This window comes from Bos grunniens, chromosome 8, assembly GCF_055505025.1.
Source record: "Bos grunniens cultivar Pamir isolate PY7600 chromosome 8, Bosgru_T2T1.0, whole genome shotgun sequence".
Classification (NCBI taxonomy): Eukaryota; Metazoa; Chordata; class Mammalia; order Artiodactyla; family Bovidae; genus Bos; species Bos grunniens.
The window spans coordinates 1,048,846-1,075,320 of NC_141172.1; the positions used below are offsets into that span (position 1 = coordinate 1,048,846).

General features: G+C 40.2%; 1 non-coding gene across 1 annotated transcript; it reads right to left on the reverse strand.

Annotated features, from left to right (window-relative positions):
• Positions 1-24,284: 24,284 nt before the first annotated feature.
• On the reverse strand, positions 24,285-24,409 carry LOC147366551 (small nucleolar RNA SNORA11). Its single transcript, XR_015132247.1, has one exon. It is a non-coding gene; the product is annotated as a small nucleolar RNA SNORA11 (small nucleolar RNA).
• Between the last annotated feature and the right edge of the window lie 2,066 nt (positions 24,410-26,475).

Genomic DNA, 26,475 nt, shown 5'->3' on the forward strand with positions numbered 1-26,475 from the left:
AAAGTAGTATTTTAATTAAATTGTAATTTAAATTGTAAATTGTAATTAAATTATCATAGTTAAGACCAAAAAGATAAATGGACATTGTCAGTGTATCTTCAACCATTGCCTTAACAGGCTAATGAACACAACTTGAAACACACGTGAACCCTCCTCTGTTCTATGAGACAATGAAGGGACCTTTTCAGTACATAAATATATTAATGTATCCAGTTATGGAAATCTAAATATAAAACCAGTCTTCTTGCCCTTCTCCACACCACCCATTTTTAAATCATTTTTACTCCATGAGTGAGTGAGAGTTTACCACTCACAAGCCGAGTGTTCTGCTCTCTCAAAAAGCAGCTATCTTTTAGATCAGTTAAGATTAAGAAAAATAAAAGCTTCATTCAACATTCATTTATTTTTTTATCTGACATTCTTCCTTTCTTTATATGTGTGCTAGTTTCTGACGAGTATTATTTTTCTTCTCCTTAACGATTTTCTTTTAAAGTTCCTCAAAGGATACGTTGGTTGGCAATGAATTTGTACAGTTCTTTGCTTTCTGTGAGCCTATTTCCTCCTCAATTTGTAGGGCAGTTTCAGTGAATAGAGAATTATAGGCTAGTGTGTGTTTCTTTCTCTCAGCACTTTAAATCTCTCCCTTCTCTCTTCCTTCCCTTGTTTCTGATGAGAAGTCTTACTTACAACTTCTTTATCGATGTTCCTCTGTAGGTTCAGCATTTTTTATTTTCCTCTGTCTTCTTTCAAGATCTTGTCTTAACTTTCTGTAGTTAACACTTGAACTTCTCAAGTATATATTTTTAATATTTATTCTGCTTGGAGTTCTCTTAGCTTCCTGAATTAGTGATTTGGTATTTGTCATTAACTATGTAAAATTATCTGCCATTATGCTTTCAAATACTCTTTCACTCCATTTTTTTCTCCTTCTAGTATTTCAGTTATTTGTGCACTACACATTTTAAAAATTTCCCTCAGTTCTTAGATGCTCTTTCCCCCTATATTCTTTTTTATCATTGCATTGTAATTTGAGAAGTTTCTATTGACATATCTTCAAAATCATTGATTCTTTCCTTGGCTGTGTTCAGTCTACTGATGAGCTTATCAAAACCATTGCATTCTTCATTTCTGTTACAGTGTCATTGACTTCTAGAACTCCCTTTTAATTTTTCTTAAAATTTGCATCTCTCTCCTTACACTACCCATGTATTCTTTCATACTGTCTTTTTCTCTACTGGAACCCATAACGTTGTCATTATAGTTTTAGAAAACTCAATTATAGAAAACTCAATTTCCTGCCTCCTAATTCCAGCATCTAGTTGAGTCTGATTCTGATGTTAGCTTTGTCTCTTCACATAACGTGTTATCTAGCCTCATAATTTTTTGTAGAATGCTGGAAATGATGTAATGGGTAAGAGTAACTGGGAAAAAGGCTTTTAGTGTGAGGTTTTTTGTTAATCTGACTAGGAGGTAGGACTGTGTCTAATGTTTACTGTATCCGTGGGGACAGAGATTCGTATTCCTCTAATCATAGTCTTGTGTCTGTGTCCTCCAGCCCTTTCAGCTGCGAGTCACTGAGCTTATACTGGACTCCCATAGATGCAGAGGTCAGTAGGGGCTGAGAGAGGAAGCATTCTATAAACTACTCTTAAATCTCGGTCTTGCAGTAGGCCTATGTCCCTGATCTGTGACCATCATAAGTTTATTAATTATCCCATTAGTTACATCTAAACTCACTTACCAATCTTAATTTTAGTTACTAGATTCTGTTTTTAGATGTGCAATTTGTCCTTCTTGCAAAATTTGTTTCACCTGGGTTTTAAGCCTTATTGTTTCTTAAACAATATCACATTCTTTTAGAAGTACATTATTTTATTACACAGTCAATGTTTTAAGGCTCTTTTTGTATTTATATTTGCTTACCTGTTTATATGTGTTTCATTCGTGTTTTTTAACTTTTGACTATTTGAGTATACATATATTTTCAGAACTTTTAAGCTTGAGCCAACATATGTCCTTCCAGAGGGGATTTTCTTTAGGCTTAATTTCAAGTACCTCTGAAGTGTAACATGTTGAATTTTAAGCTAAATTCTCAGGTTCACTTTTTTTCTCGTACATTAAGTTAGGCTACAAAATTCCCATGATGGATCTTTTTTTCTATAAATTTTCAGGAAAAATTCCTCATGCACTTCTCCTTCCACAAGTCAGCATAAAGATCTGATCCCAGATCTTTGCTTGTCAAGTTTACTAGAAGCAAAGCACTTTTATTTCTGTTTTACTTTTCTAGTAAGAATGAAGTTTTTGGTTCTCATTTTATGTTGGAAACCAACTTTCTAGACCCCCATTTTGAGAGGCTGTTGAGCCTTCTCTTCTATTTCTTAAAAAAAAATTAATGGAGTGTAGTTGCTTTACAATGTTTGATTAGTTTTAACTGCACAGAGAAGTGAATCAGCTGTATGTGTGTATATACATATATTCCTTCTTTTTTATATTTCCTTCCTATTCAGATCACCACAGAGCATTGAGTAGAGTTCCCTGTGCTACATAGTAGGTTTTCTTTAGTTATCTATTTTACACATGGTACCAATAGTGGATATATGTCATTCCCAATCTCTCGATTTTATTTCCGCAGCCCTCTGAACCTTTACATTCAGTCAATTTTAGCACATTTTCAAGCTACCCTCACCTCCACTGTTGGGCTTCCCATGTAGCTCAAACAGTAAAGATTCTGCCTGTCATGCCGGAGACCTGGGTTTGATCCCTTGGTTGGGAAGACACCCTGGAGAAAGAAATGACAACCCATGCCAGTATTCTTGCCTGGAGAATTGCATGGACAGAGGAGCCTGGCCGGCTATGGTGACCATGGGGTCACAAAGAGTCAGACATGACTAAGAGACTAACACTTTCACTCCTACCTTTGCTTAAATCTTAGCCAGAGTATTTCTTATGATGACTCTGGCTACATTTATAAATTCATGCATTTGAATTTTATCTCCCCGTTTAAATTGGGGCTTACTCTATTGATTATAATGTTGAGATAAGGAGTAGTAGCAGTGATTGTCTGTGGCTGGAATTCTAATCTGTGCATCACTTTGGTCACGTTGGTTCCAGATCTGCCTCTTAAATACAGACCTACTCTTGGGGTACTAATGAATTCACAGACTTAGATGTACTTGTTTCTTTCTTGTGACATGTTGACAAGGTGTGTATATAATAGATGGAGCATATGATAGATGAAACAGATATTGCTTTTACTAACATCTCTTGCATAGCAGCCTGGCTATGGAGAATCTACACATTTGACTTTAACAGTCAATCCAAGTTGATAATACTGATAAGCATTGAGACTATTTCTCTTTCTCATTTTATGTTTTTTCTCCAGTGCCCATTTTATATTTCATTTTAACAATTCTTTTTTGGAGCATTCTTTTCATTAAGTGTTAGTAGATTGAAGACAGTAAGACTCACATATATGGAACATTTCAATGTGGCAGGACACGTCCTATCTTAGGAGCCAGCCTGCCACTTTCTAGCTATTTGTGCCCTTGACAATATATGGGTTTTCTGTGTCTCCAATTCCTTATTGATACCATGGGGATAAAGACAGCCCCAACCTCGTAAGGTTGCTGTGGGTGTTGCTGGCTGGCATGCAGAAAACACCCTGTGCATCTAGGTCAAGATGATGAGGATGGTGGTAATGGTCATGGTGATGATGACAGAGCTGGGGAAGTGGGCTTGAAGGGGAAAATGTTTACAAGGACAAATGCTAGCATAACCCTTTTCTTAGATTTCTTTGTCTAATCTTGGTACTTTAAGTTTTATAGAACTAGTTAGAAGATGAGTTTAAAACCATATTTTTAAAAAATTAAGCTATTTGATTAGAAGGAGTGTACTTTAATGATTTCTTCCCTAACTTGATCTTATTATCAGCGTCACAGAGAATCAGCACTGACATTATTGCATCTGGCATTTTCTGAGAAGTCAGGTTAACCTGTCCAATTTCTCAAAGAGAGAAATAGGATAATAAGGATAATCCCTTTAAAATCTCCCAACCACTTTCTAGGGATTAAGTCTAAGACTTTACCATTAAAGCTTCCTTTAAAAAAAAAAAAAAGCAAACTGTCCTTAACCGCACTTTGTAGTTTCATCTCCTCCTGCTCTGCCCCTAGCAGTCCAGGCTGTTCACTGTTCTCTGGAGTACCATGATTTTCACATCTTTGTCTTAAGGTTTCATTCATACTGCTTCCTCTGATCTAAACATCCTGATTTGTATTCTTTTCTAAATTGGCCCCTCTTTGTCTCCGGACTGACTCCTTGGAATCCATTCTTCCCACTGCAGCCAGACGTTTGGAAGCTGGAAATTGATCCTGTCAGTGCCCTGCTTATTTTCCTTAAATAGCTGCTGCTTGCCCTAAGGGATAGGATTCCATCTCCTTGAGAGAGTTTATAATATTTTCTTGATCTTTCTGGGCTTATCTGCATTAGCCTGACTCACAATGTGATGAGTCATTCCAGCCCTTTTAGAAACCATTTCCTTGGTTTCACAGGGTCTCCCAGTTTTCTCCACATGTCTTGCTTGTAGGAACATGTGTGTTGAGTTCACTCGTCAGATTTAGAGTTGTCAGGTACAAACAGGACACCCACTTTAATGTTAACCTCATGTAAATAGCAAATACCTGGAGAAGGAAATGACAACCTACTCCAGTATTCTTTCTTGCCCGGGAAATCCCATGGACAGAGGAGCCTGAAGGACTACAGTCCATGGGGTTGCGAAGAGTCAGACAACTTAGCGACTAACAGCAGCAGCAGCAAATAGCAAATAACTTGTATAAGTGTGTCCCAAATAATTTATGGGACAGATTTATACTACAAAGTATTTGTTGTTTATATGAAAGTCAAATATAAATGAGCATCCTGTATTTTTATTTGCTAAATCTAGCAATCCTATTTTAATTACAATGAAGTCTTTTAGAACCAAATCATATATTCTCTTAACATCCTAGACTTCATGACTCTAACCAACATGGTTAAAATGGTTAATCTGATTTTCTCTTCTACTAGATCATGTTCTCTCTCAGGACAAGGATCATATCTTTATCACTGTATTGTTTGCAGCCCTGGCTAGAAAAAGAACAGTTCCTCGAAAACAAAAACCATTGAACAAAGATTTAGTGAATAAATGAATAGATGGGTGGATGGATGAATCAACATGTTAGAATTCCTATGGAATGCTTCTTTTTTTTTTTTTTTTTTATTTATTTATTTATTTTTTTATTTTTAAAAAAAAAAATCACATGCTCCCCATCCTGAACCCTCCTCCCTCCCAACCTCCCCATACCATCCCCCTGGGCCTTCCCAGCGCACCAGCCCCAAGCATCCAGCATCGTGCACTGAACCTGGACTGGCATCTCGTTTCATACATGACATTTCACATGTTTCAATGACATTCTCCCAAATCTTCCCACCCTCTCCCACAGAGTCCATAAGACTGTTCTATACATCAGTGTCTCTTTTGCTGTCTCGTACACAGGGTTATCGTTACCATCTTTCTAAATTCCATATACATGCGTTAGTATACTGTATTTATGTTTTTCCTTCTGGCTTACTTCACTCTGTATAATAGTCTCCAGTTTCATCCACCTCATTAGAACTGATTCAAATGTATTCTTTTTAATGGCTGAGTAATACTCCATTGTGTATATGTACCACAGCTTTCTTATCCATTCATCTGCTGATGGACATCTAGGTTGCTTCCATGTCCTGGCTATTATAAACAGTGCTGCGATGAACATTGGGGTACACGTGTCTCTTTCCCTTCTGGTTTCCTCAGTGTGTATGCCCAGCAGTGGGATTGCTGGATCATAAGGCAGTTCTATTTCCAGTTTTTTAAGGAATCTCCACACTGTTCTCCATAGTGGCTGTACTAATTTGCATTCCCACCAACAGTGTAAGAGGGTTCCCTTTTCTCCACACCCTCTCCAGCATTTATTATTTGTAGACTTTTGGATCGCAGCCATTCTGACTGGTGTGAAATGGTACCTCATAGTGGTTTTGATTTGCATTTCTCTGATAAAGAGTGATGTTGAACATCTTTTCAAGTGTTTGTTAGCCATCTGTATGTCTTCTTTGGAGAAATGTCTATTTAGATCTTTGGCCCATTTTTTGATTGGGTCATTTATTTTTCTGGAGTTGAGCTGTAGGAGTTGCTTGTATATTTTTGAGATTAGTTGTTTGTCGGTTGCTTCATTTGCTATTATTTTCTCCCATTCTGAAGGCTGTCTTTTCACCTTGCTAATAGTTTCCTTTGATGTGCAGAAGCTTTTAAGGTTAATTAGGTCCCATTTGTTTATTTTTGCTTTTATTTCCAATATTCTGGGAGGTGGGTCATAGAGGATCCTGCTGTGATGTATGTCAGAGAGTGTTTTGCCTATGTTCTCCTCTAGGAGTTTTATAGTTTCTGGTCTTATGTTGAGATCTTTAATCCATTTTGAGTTTATTTCTGTATATGGTGTTAGAAAGTGTTCTAGTTTCATTCTTTTACAAGTGGTTGACCAGATTTCCCAGCACCACTTGTTAAAGAGATTGTCTTTAATCCATTGTATATTCTTGCCTCCTTTGTCAAAGATAAGGTGTCCATATGTGCGTGGATTTATCTCTGGGCTTTCTATTTTGTTCCATTGATCTATATTTCTGTCTTTGTGCCAGTACCATACTGTCTTGATAACTGTGGCTTTGTAGTAGAGCCTGAAGTCAGGTAGGTTGATTCCTCCAGTTCCATTTTTCTTTCTCAAGATCGCTTTGGCTATTCGAGGTTTTTTGTATTTCCATACAAATTGTGAAATTATTTGTTCTAGCTCTGTGAAGAATACTGTTGGTAGCTTGATAGGGATTGCATTGAATCTATAAATTGCTTTGGGTAGTATACTCATTTTCACTATATTGATTCTTCCAATCCATGAACATGGTATATTTCTCCATCTATTAGTGTCCTCTTTGATTTCTTTCACCAGTGTTTTATAGTTTTCTATATATAGGTCTTTAGTTTCTTTAGGTAGATATATTCCTAAGTATTTTATTCTCTTCGTTGCAATGGTGAATGGAATTGTTTCCTTAATTTCTCTTTCTGTTTTCTCATTATTAGTGTATAGGAATGCAAGGGATTTCTGTGTGTTGATTTTATATCCTGCAACTTTACTATAATCATTGATTAGTTCTAGTAATTTTCTGGTGGAGTCTTTAGGGTTTTCTATGTAGAGGATCATGTCATCTGCAAATAGTGAGAGTTTTACTTCTTCTTTTCCAATTTGGATTCCTTTTATTTCTTTTTCTGCTCTGATTGCTGTAGCCAAAACTTCCAAAACTATGTTGAATAGTAATGGTGAAAGTGGGCACCCTTGTTTTGTTCCTGACTTTAGAGGAAATGCTTTCAATTTTTCACCATTGAGGATAATGTTTGCTGTGGGTTTGTCATATATAGCTTTTATTATGTTGAGGTATGTTCCTTCTATTCCTGCTTTCTGGAGAGTTTTTATCATAAATGGGTGTTGAATTTTGTCAAAGGCTTTCTCTGCATCTATTGAGATAATCATATGGTTTTTGTTTTTCAATTTGTTAATGTGGTGTATTACATTGATTGATTTGCGGATATTGAAGAATCCTTGCATCCCTGGGATAAAGCCCACTTGGTCATGGTGTATGATCTTTTTAATGTGTTGTTGGATTCTGATTGCTAGAATTTTGTTTAGGATTTTTGCATCTATGTTCATCAGTGATATTGGCCTATAGTTTTCTTTTTTTGTGGCATCTTTGTCAGGTTTTGGTATTAGGGTGATGGTGGCCTCATAGAATGAGTTTGGAAGTTTACCTTCCTCTGCAATTTTCTGGAAGAGTTTGAGCAGGATAGGTGTTAGCTCTTCTCTAAATTTTTGGTAGAATTCAGCTGTGAAGCCGTCTGGACCTGGGCTTTTGTTTGCTGGAAGATTTTTGATTACAGTTTCAATTTCCATGCTTGTGATGGGTCTGTTAAGGTTTTCTATTTCTTCCTGGTCGAGTTTTGGAAAGTTGTACTTTTCTAAGAATTTGTCCATTTCTTCCTCGTTGTCCATTTTATTGGCATATAATTGTTGATAATAGTCTCTTATGATCCTTTGTATTTCTATATTGTCTGTTGTGATCTCTCCACTGTCATTTCTAATTTTATTGATTTGATTTTTCTCCCTTTGTTTCTTGATGAGTCTGGCTAATGGTTTGTCAATTTTATTTATCCTTTCAAAGAACCAGCTTTTGGCTTTGTTGATTTTTGCTATGGTCTCTTTTGTTTCTTTTGCATTTATTTCTGCTCTAATTTTTAAGATTTCTTTCCTTCTACTAACCCTGGGGTTCTTCATTTCTTCCTTTTCTAGTTGTTTGAGGTGTAGAGTTAGGTTATTTATTTGACTTTTTTCTTGTTTCTTGAGGTGTGCCTGTATTGCTATGAACTTTCCCCTTAGGACTGCTTTTACTGTGTCCCACAGGTTTTGGGTTGTTGTGTTTTCATTTTCATTCGTTTCTATGCAAATTTTGATTTCTTTTTTGATTTCTTCTGTGATTTGTTGGTTATTCAGCAGCGTGTTGTTCAGCCTCCATATGTTGGAATTTTTAATAGTTTTTCTCCTGTAATTGAGATCTAATCTTACTGCATTGTGGTCAGAAAAGATGCTTGGAATGATTTCTATTTTTTTGAATTTACCAAGGCTAGCTTTATGGCCCAGGATGTGATCTATCCTGGAGAAGGTTCCATGTGCGCTTGAGAAAAAGGTGAAATTCATTGTTTTGGGATGAAATGTCCTATAGATATCAATTAGGTCTAACTGGTCTATTGTATCGTTTAAAGTTTGTGTTTCCTTATTAATTTTCTGTTTAGTTGATCTATCCATAGCTGTGAGTGGGGTATTAAAGTCTCCCACTATTATTGTGTTATTGTTAATTTCTCCTTTCATACTTGTTAGCATTTGTCTTACATACTGCGATGCTCCCGTGTTGGGTGCATATATATTTATAATTGTTATATCTTCTTCTTGGATTGATCCTTTGATCATTATGTAGTGACCTTCTTTGTCTCTTTTCACAGCCTTTGTTTTAAAGTCTATTTTATCTGATATGAGTATTGCTACTCCTGCTTTCTTTTGGTCCCTATTTGCATGGAAAATCTTTTTCCAGCCCTTCACTTTCAGTCTGTATGTGTCCCCTGTTTTGAGGTGGGTCTCCTGTAGACAACATATGTAGGGGTCTTGTTTTTGTATCCATTCAGCCAGTCTTTGTCTTTTGGTTGGGGCATTCAACCCATTTACGTTTAAGGTAATTACTGATAAGTATGATCCCGTTGCCATTTACTTTATTGTTTGGGTTTCGAATTTATACACCATTTTTGTGTTTCCTGTCTAGAGAATATCCTTTAGTATTTGTTGTAGAACTGGTTTGGTGGTGCAGAATTCTCTCAGCTTTTGCTTATCTGAGAAGCTTTTGATTTCTCCTTCATACTTGAATGAAATCCTTGCTGGGTACAATAATCTGGGCTGTAGGTTATTTTCTTTCATCATTTTAAGTATGTCTTGCCATTCCCTCCTGGCTTGAAGAGTTTCTATTGAAAGATCAGCTGTTATCCTTATGGGAATTCCCTTGTGTGTTATTTGTTGTTTTTCCCTTGCTGCTTTTAATATTTGTTCTTTGTGTTTGATCTTTGTTAATTTGAGTAATATGTGTCTTGGGGTGTTTCGCCTTGGGTTTATCCTGTTTGGGATTCTCTGGGTTTCTTGGACTTGGGTGATTATTTCCTTCCCCAGTTTAGGGAAGTTTTCAACTATTATCTCCTCAAGTATTTTCTCATGGTCTTTCTTTTTGTCTTCTTCTTCTGGAACCCCTATGATTCGAATGTTGTAGCGTTTAATATTGTCCTGGAGGTCTCTGATATTGTCCTCATTTCTTTTAATTCGTTTTTCTTTTATTCTCTCTGATTCATTTATTTCTACCATTCTATCTTCTAATTCACTAATCCTATCTTCTGCCTCTGTTATTCTACTATTTGTTGCCTCCAGAGTGTTTTTAATTTCATTTATTGCATTATTCATTGTATATTGACTCTTTTTTATTTCTTCTAGGTCCTTGTTAAACCTTTCTTGCATCTTCTCAATCCTTGTCTCCAAGCTATTTATCTGTGATTCCATTTTGATTTCAAGATTTTGGATCAATTTCACTATCATTATTCGGAATTCTTTATCAGGTAGATTCCCTATCTCTTCCTCTTTTGTTTGGTTTGGTGGGCATTTATCCTGTTCCTTTATCTGCTGGCTATTCCTCTGTCTCTTCATCTTGTTTAAATTGCTGAGTATGGGGTGTCCTTTCTGTATTCTGGCAGTTTGTGGAGTTCTCTTTATTGTGGCTATTCCTCACTGTGTGTGGGTTTGTACAGGTGGCTTGTCAAGGTTTCCTGGTTAGGGAAACTTGTGTCAGTGTTCTGATGGGTGGAACTGTATTTCTTCTCTTTGTTCAGTCGCGCTGTGGGGAGGGAGGGAGGGATGCTGCAAGCAAATAACACTGACGTGCGCTCGCAGTGCCTCAGCCACACTGGGTCTGCCCCCGCTCACTGCGCGTGTAGCCTCCCTGCCCACACTGCTCGGGCTCTAGGTTGTTCCGCCGGGAACAATCCGAGGCTGGCCCTGGGTTGCATGTACCTCCCAGGTCCAAGCCGCTCAGGTTCAGGCACTCGGATAGTCCTCAGAGGCGCAGACTCAGTTGGGCCTGAGTATTGTGCTCTTCCCAGGTCCGAGCAGCTCAAGTGATGAGGTGTTTGGCGAGCGCCAATGCTGCGACTTATCGCCTCCCCGCCACTCGGTTATCTGGGCACAAAACCGGCGCACCTTCTTAGGCAGATGTTAACCGTCCAGACCCCCAAGAAGTTTTAGTTAGCAAAGAAGCCTGCTTACAGTTTTATAGATAATGTCTCTCTGGGGCTGCGATTGCCCCCTTCCGGCTCTGGCTGCCTATCACCGGAGGGGGAAGGTCTGCAGCCGGCTATCTCTGTTCAATTCTTTGTTCCGTGCGCGGGCCTGGCGGTCTTAGGTTGGGGCTGGCTTTTCGCGTAGTAGATATCCCACAGTCTGGTTTGTTAGCCCAAATTATTTCGCTCAGATAGTGCTCAGGGTATTCAGGCCAGATTCTTACTCTAAGCGATGCAGCCCCCGCTGCGCCTCCCTGCCCAGCCCCGGCTTGTTAATGGCGCCTGCAGGCGTCTGCGCTGCTTCTCCACTGGGGGAGTTACCGTAGGACTCGCAATCTTCGAGTTTTAATTGTTTATTTATTTTTTCTTCCTGTTATGTTGCCCTCTGTGCTTCCAAAGCTCGGCACAGATTCGGCAGTGAGAAGGTTTCCTGGTGTTTGGAAACTTCTCTCTTTTTAAGACTCCCTTCCCGGGACGGAGCTCCGTCCCTCCCTCTTTTGTCTCTTTTTTTGTCTTTTATATTTTTTCCTACCTCCTTTCGAAGAGTTGGATTGCTTTTCTGGGTGCCTGATGTCCTCTGCCGGCATTCAGAAGTTGTTTTGTGGAATTTACTCGACGTTTAAATGCTCTTTTGATGAATTTGTGGGGGAGAAAGTGTTCTCTCTGTCCTACTCCTCCGCCATCTTCTGAAGCTCTCTCGGAATGCTTCTTCAGTAGGATATCTTCCTGAGAAAACTGGTAATTCTCTCTCTTTTGGTAACACGTTTTATGTCTTTCCTTTATAGCTCTTATCACACATATAACATGCATGACCCTTAAAACTGTTGGTTTACATGTCTGTGCACCTTCCTGCCTGATGAGCATCAGTGGTCACAGGTTGAGTCTTTACCCCTTGGTGATTGTGCTTCTTGACTTCTACATCGACTTATTAATTAATCACTGGTATATAGTTAGCAATAACTGTTATTTAAAGAAGGGACCTAAGTACCCTTTCTGGAGAGAAATGCTGACCTGAGCTTGAACATGATGTGCAACTGTTGACACTGCATGTGTATTTCAGTGATGTTAAAAGGAAAATTGTTGTTGTTGTTCAGTGGCTGAGTCATATCCAACTCTTTGTGATCCCATGGACTGGAGCACGCCAGGCCTCCCTTTCCCTCACCATCTCCCAGAGTTTGCCCAAGTTCATGTTCATTGCATCCATGATGCCATCCAGCCATCTCATCCTCTGAAGCCCTCTTCTCCTTCTGCCCTCAATCTTTCCCAGAATCAGGGACTTTTCCAATGAGTCGTCTATTCATATCAGATGACCAAAATACTGGAGCTTCAGCTTCAGTCCTTCCAGTGAATAGTCAGAGTTGATTTCCCTTAAGATTGACTGGTTTGATATCCTTGTTGTCTAAGGGACTTTCAGGAGTCTTCTCCAGCACCACAGTTTGAATGCATCAATTCTTTGGCATTCTGCCTTCTTTACTGTCCAGTTTCCTCAACTGTAGGTGACCACTGTGAAGACCACAGCCTTGACTATTCAGACCTTTGTCAGCAGAGTAATGTCTCTGCTTTTCAGCATGCTGTGTAGGTTTGTCATCATCTTAACATTTCTCATCACTCTCCTCTTTCACAGGAGAGTTAAAGAGCTGGCTTAAGACTAAATAATAAAAAAAAAACAAACTAAGATCATGGCATCCAGCCCCATTACTGCATGGCAGATAGAAGGGGAAAGGGTGGAAGCAGTGACAGATTTCCTCTTCTTGGGCTCCAAAATCACTGTGGACAATGACTGCAGGCATGGAATCAGAAGACAATTGCTTCTTGGCAAGAAAGCAATAACAAAAGGAAAACAGTGCCTGTTAAATCACCCGCTCATTTGCTCAAAATTAAATACTTTATTTTAATAAAGATAAGAACTGAGTATCATGCAGATGAAAGTTCACAAGGCAATAACAATAAGTCATATTATGTGCCAAGTAATATTATGTGCTGTGTGATTTAAAAGCATAATCTCTATTAAACTTCATAATTAAATGAACAGAAGTGGATACTCGTCTCTTCATAGCTCTGTATTAAAGATGTGAAAATCAGGCTTAAGGATGTCCCTAAGGCTCTAAATATAGTAGATAATGGAAAAATCTAAATTTTTTTTTTGCTAGCCAATAAAAATACTCTTTAAAATATCCTACATCATATAATATGAGAAGTGGTTGAAAGGAAGACGAGAAGGCTTCCCAGGAGGCTCAGTGGCCAAGAATCTGCCTGCCAATGCAGGAAACATGGAGGATCAGTTTCCTAGGTCAGGAGGATCCACTGGAGAAGGGCATGACAAGCCACTCCAGCATTCTTGCCTGGATAGAAAAAAAAGTGATAAATGCTGTCATGTTTTTGGAGGAGGAGACTGTGTGTGTGTTCCAGGGAGCAGCAATAAGCCCAGTGGGAAAGATCCATGGCTAAATAAAAGCAGGGCTTTCCTAATACCTGAGGTCAACATTCAGAAAACTAAGATCATGGCATCTGGTCCCATCACTTCATGGGAAATAAATGGGGAAACAGTGGAAACAGTGTCAGACTTTATTTTTGGGGGCTCCAAAATCACTGCAAATGATGGCTGCAGCCATGAAAGTAAAAGACGCTTACTCCTTGGAAGAAAAGTTATGACCAACCTAGATAGCATATGGAAAAGCAGAGACAGTACTTTGTCAACAAAGGTCCATCTAGTCAAGGCTATGGTTTTTCCAGTGGTCATGTATGGATGAGAGAGTTGGACTGTGAAGAAAGCTGAGCACCGAAGAATTGATGATTTTGAACTGTGGTGTTGGAGAAGACTCTTGAGAGTCCCTTGGACTGCAAGGAGATCCAACCAGTCCATTCTGAAGGAGATCAGCCCTGGGATTTCTTTGGAAGCAATGATGCTAACGCCAGTACTTTGGCCACCTCATGCGAAGAGTTGACTCATTGGAAAAGTCTCTGATGCTGGGAGGGATTGGGGGCAGGAGGAGAAGGGGACGACAGAGGATGAGATGGTTGGATGGCATCACTGACTCGATGGACATGAGTCTGGGTGAACTCCGGGAGTTGGTGATGGACAGGGAGGCCTGGCGTGCTGCGATTTGTGGGGTCACAGGGAGTTGAACACGACTGAGTGACTGAACTGAACGGAGGTTATTAAGTGTAAATAACTCCTTTAGGAGTAGAATAATTAGATTTGGAATTGAATTGCTTTGAGATTCTTCTACAAAGAATACTTTGCACATTCCTGGAAGATTTAAGAGGTGATATCGTAAAGGTGAGTCACAGAGGAGATTCCATACATAATTCACGTGTACAGGTTTACAGACCAAAAAAATGGTATATTTGGTACTTTAAAGATGTTGGATTTATATGTGTGGTTTTATATGTAAAAAGTTCAAACTTTTGTGAATTTCTGTAGAACTGGTAGTTGGCTGGGAAAAGATGTCACTTTAAAGCTATAAATACTTTCAGTCTCTGAGAGAAAGACTTAAATATCTCCATTGGACTTTCTGTTTCACTGTTTATAGTAACTATTGAGAAAGATCCTTTATTTATGCCAAGGAGAACATTATGGTTCTTTGGGGGATATTTTGAAGTAATTATTAGCTTTAATGAAGAGGTTTCTGACTAGGAAGGGAAATGTAGCACTGGGGATTCTACAGAGCCAGGTATTTTTGAGACAGGACTCTGTCTCCACAGGCTCTTCTGCTCATGAGAGAGGAGTGTGTCTTTCTTCATGTGGATTTAGACTGTACTTTTCTCTGTAGAGGTGCTTGCTAGATTGTTCTTGTAGGAAGACTCCATGGCAGGAGCTGTGAAGTGGTGTTCAGAAGTAAAGGGACTGTACTTACATTGAGGTGCTGCCTGTTTGTTCCAGGAATGACCTTCCAGGAATGACCTGCACAACATTCTATGTAGGTCAATAACCAAGATATTGTGGGATGTACTGATGTTGGAATATTACATTCTGATGTTATTGTGCTTTGGGGGCTACTAGGTAAGCGTGCACACATCCTGAATGCCTTGGGTGGATGCTACATTTCCATTTTCTATGATCCCATAATTAGCATATCCAGAGCCTAAGGCAGGGACCACTCTTTGTTCTCAGTTGTTGAGACCTGATTCTGAGGATCAGCTCTCCTCTAGGGCACTGTCACTGATAGGGTTGAGCTGGTCCTTTAACAGAGGGGCAGGTTGGTTGCAGATTGCAGGGGAAGACAGTGATGTGAAAGTATGGAGGCACTTGACACTTTCTCATGTAGGACTGAAACAAAGCATGGGTGTTCCCTCTCACCATTTATTTTTAACATAGTATTGGAAGTTCTAGCTAAAGTGATGACAAGAAAAAGGAAATATTAGAAAATGGATTGGGAAGGGAGAAATATAAACTCTCTTTGTTTGCAGTTGACATTTTCACTTACGTAGAGGACCTGCTAGATCCTTTGAGCTGAGAGCAGCCATGTGTACTGTAGGTTGTAAGTTACTGTGTTGTAATTCTCTCACGTAAATTAACACATGCTTAGCAAACACCTATTGTATGTTACATACTGCTTTCTTCTGCATTGGGAGAACTCAGAGAAAAGCCAGTGCCATGCCTAGGATATAATGATAAACTGCAGGAAGTGGCCACTCTCCTGTGTGCTGTCCTCCCAGCCATGCCCTCTCATCCTAGGACAGTGTTCCCGTGATAGGTCACCCAAAGATGGAGGGTAGCCTGAGATATGCCCCAGGTTGCTCTGAGAGGCGGGAACAGAGAACAGCAGTGCGGATGCCAAGAAGCCAGAGTCAAAGCAGAGACTAATGTCTAGTGACACATCAGGAAATGGTGGCAGTGGTGGTGGTGAAAATCTTGTCAAGTCCCCACTGAGGTCATCTGCAGCACAGAGTGCTGTGGGCTGCCAGCCCAGCTGCTGTCACCCAGGTTTACCACAGCATGCGCTAAAGCCACAGTTCTCTCAGGGTGTGGTTGGCTCTCATCTGAGCACAGTAGAGGGTCTAGTGCCACCCTTTTCTTGTGATGCTCAGTCCTCTAATGGGTGACCTTATCCCTGATGATCTGGACAAATGTTTTCTAGATGGAGCTTGTAGTCTGAGATGCTTCTCACCTATTTCTCCCTCCTTCACCTTCCCTTCTACAGGACTCTGGTTTGAGGCTCTGCCCAGTCCCTGCTGCTCCCTCTCCCCTCACCTCCCACATGCTGATGCCCAGCTGAGGTCTTCTTAGACAACCAAACCTCATACAAGTGCTGTGTGTGACATTTAGCAAAACTGGCAGGTGTGGATTGAGAACATGTATAATTTTGTTGCTCATATAATGTGAAGAAATTGAGCTTAGACTTTTTAGTTGTATTTGCAAATGTGTATTCAATATATCAAGTTAGAAGTCACCTTAAAAAAGAAAATCTGTACTCCCAGCTGGAAGAAACAGAGGAGGTTGTGTAATATCGTCTTCATCATAAGAAATACATATTTGGTCTTTGGCCCTATTTCTGGCACAGAACTCCTACCAACCTTGGAATTTCCTAAGTGATAAGAGTGATACAGTTGTCTTTCATTATGTTAATGAGGTGCCTTTTGGGCCTGGCGTGCTGCAGTTCATGGGGTCGCGAAGAGTTGGACATGGCTGAGCAACTGAAATGAACTGAACTGAACTGAAGAGGGGAGGAAACCAACCTCCTCCATGGAGGGGAGAGGGGCTGGAGGTTGAATGGGGGAATGATGGCTGATGATGTAATCAGCCATACCTATTTAATGAAGCCTCCATGAAATCCAGAAGGACCAGACTCTTTGAACTTCTAGGTTGGTGAACACAGAGAGAGTGAAGGAGTTGGGCGGGGGTGGGGGGGGATTGGGGGGGGGGGTGGGGAGTGGGAGGGTGGGGGGGGGTGGGAGGGGTGGGGGGCGTGGGGGGGGGTGGAGGGGGAGCTCAGAGAGGGCATGGAAGCTTTGTGCCCTTTCCCTATAACTAGCCCTATACATCTTTTCCTTCTGGCTGGTCCTGTGTTATATCCTATTAATAATAAACTGATAGTCTAGTAAGTAAAATATTTCTCTGAGTTCTTCCAGCCATTCTAGCAAAGTAATCGAGCCTAAGGAGACGGTCATTGAAGCTCTGACCTATAGCGGATTGGTCAGAAACACTGGTGACAATGGGGATTTGAGATTGGCATCAGAAGTAGGGGCAGTCTTTTAGGACTGAGTCCTTGCCCATGGGATCTGACGCTGTCTCCATCAGAATTGAGTTAGGTGCAGGACACTCAGGCAAGGAATTGCTGGTGTGGGAAAAAATGCATACTGGTATTAGAATTGGAATCAGAACCATACATTGTTACTGAGATCCTCAGTTCAGTTCAGTCGTTCAGTCGTGTCTGACTCTTTGTGACCCTATGGACTGCAGCACGCCAGGCCACCCTGTCCATCACCAACTGCCGGAATTTATTCAGACTCATGTCCATTGAGTTGGTGATGCCATCCAACCATCTGATCCTCTGTTGTCCCCTTCTCCCCCCTCAATCTTTCCCAGCATCAGAGTCTTTTCAAATGAGTCAGCTCTTTGCATTAGGTGGCCAAAGTATTGGAGTTTCAGCTTCAGCATCAGTCTTTCCAATGAATATTCAGGACCAATTTCCTTTAGGATGGAATGGTTGGATCTCTTTGCAGTCCAAGGGACTCTGAAGAGTCCTCTCCAACACCACAGTTCAAAAGCATCAATTCTTTGATGCTCAGCTTTTTTTATGGCCCAACTCTCACATACATACATAACTACTGGAAAAACAATAGCCTTGACTAGATGGACTTTTGTTGGCAAAGTAATGCCTCTGCTTTTTAATATGCTATCTAGGTTAGTCATAGCTTTTCTTCAAGGAGTAAGCATCTTTTAATTTCATGACTGCAGTCACCATCTGCAGTGACTTTGGAGCCCAGAAAAATAAAGTCTGTCACTGTTTCTCCATCTATTTCCCATGAAGTGATGGGACCAGATGCCATGATCTTAGTTTTCTGAATTTGAGCTTTAAGCCAACTTTTTCAACTTTATAATCCAACTCTCCCATCCATACATGACTACTGGAAAAACGATAGCCTTGACTAGATGGACCTTTGTTGGCAAAGTAATGTCTCTGCTTTTCAATATGTGGTCTAGGCTGGTCATAACTTTACTCCCAAGGAGCAAATGTTTTTTAATTTCATGGCTGCAGTCACCATCTGCACTGATTTTGGAGCCCAAAAAAATAAAGTCTGACACTGTTTCCACTGTTTCCCCATTTATTTGCCATGAAGTGATGGGACTGGATGCCATGATCTTAGTTTTCTGAATTTGAGTTTTAAGCAAACTTTTCACTCTTCTCTTTCACTTTCATCAAGAGGCTCTTTAGTTCTTCTTCACTTTCTGCCATAAGGGTGGTGTCATCTGCATATCTGAGGTTATTGATATTTCTCCCGGCAATCTTGATTCCAGCTTGTGCTTCTTCCAGCCCAGCATTTCTCATGATGTACTCTGCATATAAGTTAAGTAAGCAGGGTGACAATATACAGCCTGGACATACTCCTTATCCCATTTGGAACCAGTCTGTTGTTCCATGTCCAGTTCTAACTGTTGCTTCCTGACCTGCATACAGATTTCTCAAGAGGCAGGTCAGGTGTCTGTTATTCCCATGTCTTTAAAAAATTTTCATAGTTTGTGGTGATCCACACAGTCAAAGGATATTCCTGTGGTTGAGACAATGGCCAGGGTGGGGAGAAGAAAGCATATTTTGATGCCAAAAGCCTGGAAAGAAGGGTTGCTGTCAGAGAGCAGATAGATCCCAACTGTGAACATAAGGAAGTGCAGAAAAATGGGTTCAAGGTGTAATGCCACAAAATACAGCCCAGAGCAAGAAAATGAAAAAGGAGACAAAAATCCGTGACATAGACACAAACATAGAGGTTCCAGCAAAAATGCAGGAATGAAAAGGAAACATTATGGTTTGGGCATGTATAGTGTAAGCCTGAAAACTGCTTCACCTCATGAATACAGGCAATGAGACTTAAGGATTTAATGATAACTCCTTTGAGGCAGTAGATATAGATCAAACAAGACAAAGGCCAGGATTAAGTCCCTTATGAAGAAAAGAAAGAGTACAAAGTGTTGCTGTTGGAAGTAATCTCTGGCACATCCTGCTCTGGACTATTTCTGCTCAACAGTGAAGGAGAAGAGAGTGAAGGAATTACCATTGGCATCAGAAATCTTGCATTAGATCAACACATCAGGAAGGCTACTCATTCAAACAATGGAATACATGAAATAATTTAAAATATTAGAAGTAGCAAATGAAAATTTTAGGTACAAATGAGTTATTCTGTACAAAAATAATAGTATTTAGCTAGATATTGCTTTTTAAATAATTTCCTCCAATAGTGGAGATAGACTTACACAATCTATTAATGTTTTTTCCCCAAGTTCTACCATATATTTTGAATGCTGAGTATTTAGAATCAAGCAACCAGCATTTGATTTTAAAAGTGTTGCTAATTAACCCTTACCAAGATTTAATTCAGGCAATGTGAAAATCAGATGAAAAAAGTAATCATGTAAGCAGAGAGTAGAAAGGAAAATGAGCTTCCCAGGTGGCTCAGTGGTAAAGAGCCTGCGTGCTGATATAGGAGATACAGTTTCAATCCCTGAGTGGGGAAGATTCCCTGGAAGAGGAAATGACAACCCACTCTAGTATTCTTGCCTGGGAAATTCCACGGACAGAAGAGCCTGGTGGGCTACAGTCCATGGGGTCACAAACAGTCAGACATGACTTAGCGACTAAACGGTGACAATAATAACAGAAAAGAAAATGTCAACTATACTTGCATTTCATTGTTTGACTCAATATAGTTGTTTAAAACAAACCAATGGACAAGACCAATTGCTTACTCTCCCATTTCTATTTTCTAAGGAGTAGAATGGGAAGCTCTATCTTTTTTTCAAGTCACTAATGGGTCCAGTTGTTTTACAACTGATGTTTGTTTCCTTTCATGTAAAAGTGAAATACCACTAATTCATAATTTACAAGTTGTAGTAAAGAAAAATAAGGTATTGTGTTTGACACAATGGGCAGATTCCTGGTATCCAGTGGGAATGCAATGTATGGTGGTTCTTAACTCATGGGGAGTGAAACATCATTGGTATCTTTAATAAGTGTTAGTCGAAAATGGTGAACAGGAAAAATATAAGGTTGTCCAAAATATAAAGGCATAAGTATAAGAAATCTAAATCAACATTACAAATGTAGGGCAAAGGCACATATAATCAAATAAATCATAAGACCTGCAAGAAGGATGCATGTTTGGGGAAGAAAAATGGAGAGTTTCCTAAATATATGTGAATCAAGAAGACAAGGAAGGAAGATTATAAGCCCCTGGAGAGAGATTGAAATGAATTCAATGACGGAAGAAGCAAATGCAGCACAAAAACTGAATGACTTATTTGTTTTAGTGCTCATTGGGGAAAACCTGAAGTTCTCCTGGAAAGTGAAAAGTTCCAGGGGGGAGATGGCAAAACTCCTAAAACCAAAGACCTGGAAAATCATTTACATAGGGAGCGTCTCATCAGAATGAGCCTACAGTGCCTGCAGATTGCTTTATTGCGGAATTTTGTCAAAATGATTTCAGGTGTGAAAGCCCCCGCAAATTGATAATTTAGGGATGAGACTCAGTGGGTATCTGCACATTAAAACTATGCAGAATAATACTTTATGCTCATAGATAGATGTTGCAGCATCATTTATAATAGAGAAGAATGGAGATTTCTGTAAAAATACAAAAAGAAGAGAATTGTTAAACATTATAAAAGTTATAATAAGATATTTTATCAACAAAATACTGCTTATAAAAGTAAAAATGCCATAAAATGGTTATAATGTCTTGAGGTTAATTTGTGTTTTTATTTGCCAGTATAACTTAACTATCAGTTTAGTTTAGTTGCTCAGTCATGTCTGACTCTTTGCGACCCCAAGAATCACAGCACACCAGGCCTCCCAGTCCATCACCAACTCCCGGAGTTCACCCAGACTCATGTCCATCGAGTCAGTGATGCCATCCAGCCATCTCATCCTCTGTCGTCCCCTTCTCCTCCTGCCCCCAATCCCACCCAGCATCAGAGACTTTTCCAATGAGTCAACTCTTCACATGAGGTGGCCAAAGTACTGGAGTTTCAGCTTCAGCATCATTGCTTCCAAAGAAATCCCAGGGCTGATCTCCTTCAGAATGGACTGGTTGGATCTCCTTGCAGTCCAAGGAAATCTCAAGAGTCTTCTCCAACACCACAGTTCAAAAGCATCAATTCTTCGGCGCTCAACCTTCTTCACAGTCCAACTCTCACATCCATACATGACCATAGGAAAGACTATAGCCTTGACTAGACGAACCTTTGTTGGTAAAGTAATGTCTCTGTTTTTGAATATCCTATCCAGGCTGGTCACAACTTTCCTTCCAAGGAGCAAGTGTCTTTTAATTTCATGGCTGCAGTCACCATCCGCAGTGATTTTGGAGCCCCCAAAAATAAAGTCTGCCACTGTTTCCACTGTTTCCCCATCTATTTCCCATGAAGTGATAGCACCAGATCTTCGTTTTCTGAATGTTGAGCTTTAAGCCAACTTTTTCACTCTCCACTTTCACTTTCATCAAGAGCCTTTTGAGTTCCTCTTCACTTTCTGCCATAAGGGTGGTGTCATCTGCATATCTGAGGTTATTGATATTTCTCCCTGCAATCTTGATTCCAGCTTGTGTTTCTTCCAGCCCAGCATTTCTCATGATGTACTCCGCATAGAAGTTAAATAAGCAGGGTGACAATATACAGCCTTGAAGTACTCCTTTTCCTATTCGGAACCATTCTGTTGTTCCATGTCCAGTTCTAACTGTTGCTTCCTGACCTGCATACAAATTTCTCAAGAGACAGATCAGGTGGTCTGGTATTCCCATCTCTTTTCAGAATTTTCCACAGTTTATTGTGATCCACACAGTCAAAGGCTTTGGCATAGTCAATAAAGCAGAAATAGATGTTTTTCTGGAACTCCTTTGGTTTTTCCATGATCCAGCGGATGTTGGAAATTTGATCTCTGGTTCCTCTGCATTTTCTAAAACCAGCTTGAACATCAGGAAGTTCACGGTTCACATATTGCTGAAGCCTGGCTTGGAGAATTTTGAGCATTACTTTACTAGTGTGTGAGATGAGTGCAATTGTGCAGTAGTTTGAGCATTCTTTGGCATTGCCTTTCTTTGGAATTGGAATGAAAACTGACCTTTTCCAGTCCTGTGGCCACTGCTGAGTTTTCCAAATTTGCTGGCATATTGAGTGCAGCACTTTCACAGCATCATCTTTCAGGATTTGAAAGAGCTCAACTGGAATTCAGTCACCTCCACTAGCTTTGTTCATAGTGATGCTTTCTAAGGCCCGCTTGACTTCACATTCCAGGATGTCTGGCTCTAGGTCAGTGATCACACCATTGTGATTATCTGGGTCGTGAAGATCTTTTTTGTACAGTTCTTCTGTGTATTCTTGCCATCTCTTCTTAATATCTTCTGCTTCTGTTAGGTCCACAGCATTTCTGTCCTTTATCGAGCCCATCTTTGCATGAAATGTTCCTTTGGTATCTCTGATTTTCTTGAAGAGATCCCTAGTCTTTCCCATTCTGTTGTTTTCCTCTATTTCTTTGCATTGATTGCTGAAGAAGGCTTTCTCATCTTTTCTTGCTATTCTTTGGAACTCTGCATTCAGATGTTTATATCTTTCCTTTTCTCCTTTGCTTTTCACTTCTCTTCTTTTCACAACTATTTGTAAGGCCTCCTCAGACAGCCATTTTGTTTTTTTGCATTTCTTTTCCATGGGGATGGTCTTGATCCCTGTCTCCTGTACAAAGTTATGAACCTCATTCCATAGTTCATCAGGCACTCTACCTATCAGATCTAGGCCCTTAAATCTATTTCTTACTTGCACTTTATAATCATAAGGGATTTGATTTAGGTCATACCTGAATGGTCTAGTGGTTTTCCCTACTTTCTTCAATTTAAGTCTGAATTTGGCAATAAGGAGTTCATGATCTGAGCCACAGTCAGCTCCTGGTCTTGTTTTTGCTGACTGTATAGAGCTTCTTCATCTTTGTATAATTTAACTGTAGTGGCCTGAAAACTTTTTATTCTTAAAAATATATTTTATATCACAGTCTAACAAACATATACACATATAATGGCAACCCACTCCAGTGTTCTTGCCTGGAGAATCCCAGGGATGGTGGAGCCTGATGGGCTGCCATCTGTGGGGTCTCACAGAGTCGGACATGACTGAAGTGACTTAGCAGCAGCAGCATAAGATATATACATATATAAAGGTGAAGCAAAAGTTTTACCAAAACATCTACCCTGAGAGTTAATTTTTTTTTGGAGACCTTTTTTTTAAAAAAAGTTTTAGGTTTACAACACATTGACAGAAAGCTACAGAAATTCCCCTAGACACCCTCCCCTCACATGCATGGCCATTATCAACAGAGTGGTACCTTTTTAAAAAAAAAAACAAAAACAAGGATGAACTACACCAACACACCATAATCACCAAGGTCCCCAGTTCATCTTAGAGTTCACTTTAATAAAGTGAGTACTGCTGCAGCTTCTATGCTGCTGCTGCTGCTGCTAAGTCACTTCTGTCATGTCCGACTCTGTGCGACCCCATAGACGGCAGCCCACCAAGCTCCGCTATCCCTGGGATTCTCCAGGCAAGAACAGTGGAGTGGGTTGCCATTTCCTTCTCCAATGCATGAAAGTGAAAAGTGAAAGTGAAGTCGCTCAGTCATGTCCGACTCTTGGCGACCCCATGGACTGCAGCCTACCAGGCTCCTTCGTCCATGGGATTTGCCAGGCAAGAGTACTGGAGTGGGGTGTCACTGCCTTCTCCGGCTGCAGCTTCTATAGATTTGGACAAAACTATAATGACGTATATCCCTCATTATAATGCTATTCAAAGTATTTTCACTGCTCATAGAAATAACTTCTGTACTTTCTGTATTCATCTCCCCACAAACTCTTGGCAATCACTGATCTTTTTATTGTCTCCATAGTTTTGCATCTTCCAGAATGCCATATAGTTGGAATCTATTTTTCTTTTTTGTTCTTTCTCCTTGAAAAGAGAGGTTCAAAGCCTTTCTAAGATCACTTATGGCCCACCCACACATGGATCAGACAGGCCCTAGGCGACAAAGACCCCAACCAAATACTGCAGCTTTTCTTCCAGTACCAAGCCCTGTCCCACTGTCCTGCCCAGCAGCCGCATGAAGGGGTGAGGGACACATGATGGATTTTTGTAGGAAGGCCACACCTTTTGTGCCCTTTGTTATGAAGAATACAGATTCCCACCCGGTGTGTTGTAAGCAGACAAGCCATTTCTTCAGGGCCTTGCTCTGAGCACACCCCATATAATATTAATGTAACATTAACTGAATGAAAATTCCATATACAGAACAATTAAAATTTGTGAAAGACAGTAACCAAAGGGGAAAAAACCTGAGGCAATCCATAATAAAATGTTAAAAATAATTATCTCTGATGGGGGTATCAAGGCTATAGATTATTTTTATGTTCTTTTAATTTTATGGATTTTCTAAAATTAGTAGGTACTTTTTATATGCAGACATACGTTAAATGTGAATCTGTATAAGTACTGTGAAAAGTTTAAAAAATCAAGTAGCTCTAGAAGACATATAATTAAAAGCAGCATTTCTTTGCTCCACCTTTTTTGCTTTCCCAAGTCATCCACTTTCAAACCTTTTAACCGTTTCTTCTGTTATTTACCTCCATATACTAAATAACTATATTTAGTCTTTAAGGGATTATTTATTGAATTATTCATGTAGAAAAAAATTTGCTACCCCACACAAATATTTTTTTGTTCTCCCAACACATTTGCCTCTTATTTAGATTAAATAAGTCATTTATTTATTTTTTGTGAGTATTTTGTGTTTATCCAGAGTGGAGTTGTTGTATAGTGTCATATAGTATTTCATTTTCTTCCTTGTACAAGTTATTGTTTTCCTTGCAGGCCAATAGATGATCCCTTTTGTTGTTTTCTTAGGAGCCTATTCTGAAACTGTCAGAGGTGTAAAGACCTTCTTAATGTAATTGAATAAATCAAGTAAGGTCTGAGTTTAAGTTCCTTGGAAATAGAGCTGGTAAAGGGGTGTGGATGCATGGATTTTACTGAGTCAGCACACACAGGAGAGGAGTGGGGGAAGTACTGGTCTGGGACAGGAAGTAAGCGGGGCGTTTTCTCTCATGGGGGTTTTCCTTTTGTTTGCTTCTAAGGGCAGAGTTACCTCTGAGCACTGTGGGCAGCCTAGGTGGCTCACTGGGTAAAGAATCCACCTGCAATGCAGGAGACACAGAAGATGTGGGTTCAATCCCTGGGTCGGGAAGATCCCCTGGAAGAGGAAATGGCAACCCACTCCAGTATTCTTGCCTGAGAAATCCCACGGATAGAGCTGGACACAACTGAAGTGACTGAGCATGCACTGTGGGCAGTGGGATGGAGCTTCTAATCTCTAAGACTTGATGGCTCCCTCTTGGAGCAGGACAGAAGGAATGGATGGGAATCCTCGGCCTCCACCAGCTGGAGGATGGGAGCACTGGCCCAGTTAAGTGGGCTGGGGCAGGCCCAGAGCATCCAATGTAGAGAACCTCTCAGTGTCTCCCTCCGTACCTCCCTTCCTTCCCGCCCCCCACCCCCACACCCGGCCCCATCCTTCTCTTCCTTCTCATTCCCTCCCTCCCTTCCCCTCCCCCTCCCCATCCTTCCCTCCATCTGCCTGTCTTGGGGCCCTTGTTCCTGGGTGCCCAGATGAAAGGATCTTCAGATTTTCTCTTGAAGCAGCCAGATTCTCTAGAGAGTAACCCCATTTCTTGCCTGAGGCATAGATTCCTTTTTCCCATATTCTTGGACCCTACAAAGGGGATGGTCTAATGAATGAACCATATTTTGTGGCACAGGAGCTCTCACCTGTTCATGTTTGTTTCACTCTTCTGCAACTGTGTGTGACTTAAGCCCAGTCCTCTGCCAGGTGGCAAGGGGGCTATAAAGGGATAGAAATTCTGGGATCAAATTTATTCTTAAGTAGACTTCCAACCAGCACTTCTGCTTTTAGTCCCTCCTCTGTATCTCTGCCTTGGAAAGTAACTGTTTGCCCAACCTGAACCATCCCAGGTTCTGTGATAAAAAAGCTTTATCTTTCTCCCTCTTCCTCCGGATGGCTGTCTTAGCTTTTCCTTTCCCCACTGTGCTTAGTAAGCTGAAATGTGTCCTGCTTTCCAGCTGTAAACCTTCCCTTGACACCATACCTGCTGTCTTTAGGGTTCATTCGTGTTCTTCTTCATTACTCTCATTATAGTCAATTTTAGGGGACAAATTTACATTCAATCACCATGCTAAAATAAGACACTGTGATTTGTAAGAAAATGAACTCTTAATGTGCTTGGTTTTCCACCTA